This window comes from Macaca mulatta, chromosome 15, assembly GCF_049350105.2.
Source record: "Macaca mulatta isolate MMU2019108-1 chromosome 15, T2T-MMU8v2.0, whole genome shotgun sequence".
NCBI lineage: Eukaryota > Metazoa > Chordata > Mammalia > Primates > Cercopithecidae > Macaca > Macaca mulatta.
Window position 1 is genome coordinate 102809090 of NC_133420.1, and position 2970 is coordinate 102812059.

Consider the following 2970-nt stretch of genomic DNA (forward strand, 5'->3'; position numbering starts at 1 on the left):
GAGGCCAAGGAGGGTGAATCATGAGGTCAGGAGTTCAAGACCAGCCTGGCCAACATGGCGAAACCCCATTTCTACTAAAAATACAAAAAATTAGCTGGGCGTGGTGGCGGGTGCCTGTAGTCCCAGCTACTTGGGAAGCTGAGGCAGGGGAATCTCTTGAACCTGTGACGTAGAGGTTGCAGTGAGCCAAGATCACGCCACTGTACTCCAGCCCAGGCAACAGTTCAAGATTCTGTCCCAAACAAAAAAAAGAAAAGAAAAGAAAATTATTTTGTCAATACAGTAGATTATCTGTAGCCATTAAATAATGATGTAAATATATATTTAATGAAACTTACTAATCATATATGAAATAGAAAAGCAAATTCTAAAATAGCATGTATAATATAATCCCATTTTTCCAAAAGTAAATTTGTATGGGTGTGTGTGACTGCGGAAAAATGTCTAGAGAGAAATGTACTAAAATATCACTAGTGATGCCATCTAGGCAAAACTAGAATTGGTTTTAACTGACTTTTTAAAAATCTTAGTAAAGTGTGAATTTTTACATCAATTCTTAAAAGGAAAAATAAAGTTATTTTCATTTCAAGAAGCAAAAGTATTTTGATTTTGACTCTCACTGATAAGTATTAACCACCATCAAAAGTGTGTTGGGGCTGGCCATGGTGGTTCACACCTATAATTCCCGCACTTTGGGAGGCAGAGGTGGGCAAATTGCTTGAGTCCAAGAGTTCAAGATCAGCCAAGGCAATATGGCAAAACCTCATGCCTACAAAAAATACAAAAATTAGCCAGATGTGGTGGCACATGCCTGTAGTCCCTGCTACTCAGGAGGCTGAGGTGGGAGGATTGCTTGAGCCTGGAAAGAGGAGGTTGCAGTTAACCAAGATCACACCACTGCACTCCAGCCTGGATGATAGAATGAGACCCTGTCTCAAAAAAGGAAACAAAGTGTGTTGGACAGTATTTTGAAATTGTTACTAGAGGCATTATTCTTTTTTTTTCTTTTTCTTTTTCTCTTCTTTTCTTTTTTTAAGACAAGGTCTCACTTCATTGCCTAGGCCAGAGTGCAGTGGTGTGATCGTGGCTCGTTATAGCCTCTCAGTCTCAAGTGATCCTCCCACCTCAGCTTCTGGAGGGTAGCTGGTACTACAGGGGCGCCACCCTGCCCAGCTAATTTTTTTAAAAAACATCAGTTTTAGACACCGAGTCTGGTCTCAAGTGATCCACCTGCCTTGGTCTCCCAAACTGTGGAAGCATTATTCTTAATTTCCAAGATTAGAACTCCATTAACGATAACATGAAACACCAGGTGAAGTGGCTCACGCCTGTAATCCTAGCACTTTGGGAGGCCAAGGCGGGTGGATCACTTGAGGCCAGGAGTTTGAGACCAGCTTGACCAACATGGTGAAACCTCATCTCCATAAAAAAATACAAAAATTAGCTAGGCATGGTGGTGCATGTCTGTAATCCTGGCTACTCGGGAGGCTGAGGCACGAGAATCACTTAAACCTGGGAAGCAGAGGTTACAGTGAGCTGAGATCATGCCACTGCACTCCAGCCTGGGTGACAGAGTAAGACTATCTCAATAAATAAATAAATAAATAAATAAATAAATAAATAAATAAAACACAAGAGAACAACAGTGGACTTGGCAATGGAATTATACCACTGGGATTCAAATCTGAAAAAAAGGAGAATGTGTCTGATTCATTTGAGAAATACTTGCCATAGGGAGTTTTTTGCATGAATGTAGGAATGTAGGAATGGATGGATGGATATAGAGATGAACGGACAGATGACTGGATGAATGATGGATACATATGCTTAAATATTTATGAATGTATATCACATATTATTCTCTAAATGACTAGAGATGGCTGGAAGGAGAGATGGATTGCTAGAATGACCCTAGGTTTTCATCCTTTAGTATTCACAGCCAACTTTGACAGTAATCATATTTCTTCGTGTTGTAACACCCTCTCAGGGAAAGAAAGGAGAACTTTAGGGCTTTGCTACTCTGAACCTCTGTCCAATCAATATGCCTTTTTTTTCTTTTTTCTTTTTTTTTTTTTTTTTTTTTTTTGAGATGGAGTCTAGCTCCGTCACCCAGGCTGGAGTACAGTGGAGCTATCTCGGCTCACTGCAACCTCCACCTCCTGGGTTCAAGCTATTCTCTTGCCTTAGCCTCCCAAGTAGCTAGGACTATGGGCACCACACCCAGCTAATTTTTGTATTTTTAGTAGAGACGGCCACCATGTTGGCCAGGCTGGTCTGGAACTCCTGACTTTAGGTGATCCACCCACCTCAGCATCCCAAAGTGCTGGGATTACAGACGTGAGCCACCGCGCCTGGCCAGTCAATACTCTTACATCATAAAATGCTCTCACACAGCTTTGTGGCTTCAAAGAATGGATGGAGGTGTGGTAAATGGTGACAATTACAACTATTTGAGGAGTTCCTAGCCTCTATAAAAGGTACTGGGCCCCTTTAAAATCTGAAGAAAGCTAGGGCCCATCCCTCTAGAAAAAGTGAGCACCATATTCTGGCACATTCAGAAGATTCATGAGACCCCAGAGCCCGTCCTTTGATTTCATTGAGGTTCATGAACTCTATGTTAAGGACTCCTAAGCTAAGTAGCAGTAAGAGATGACCGGAGCTGGTAATGACAGGCAGAATTGGCCATGGATGCTTTGGAGGTCAAGCCCTTGTATTCCTGTTTAACACAGAGGATCCTGACTACCTTGAATGGAGCTGAAGTAACTGGATACTTCCAGTTAGAAGGAAGAGGCTGGAAGTTAATATATTTTTTTGGTAAATACTTTGAGTTATAACAATACCTTTCAGAATAAATAATTAACCACAGTCCCAAGAGTTGAATTAAGGACAAGAGTCCATGATTCCTTACAAAGAAATGAAAGAAATAAAACTAAAGATGTATTCATTTATTCAACAAATCTATATTGAAAT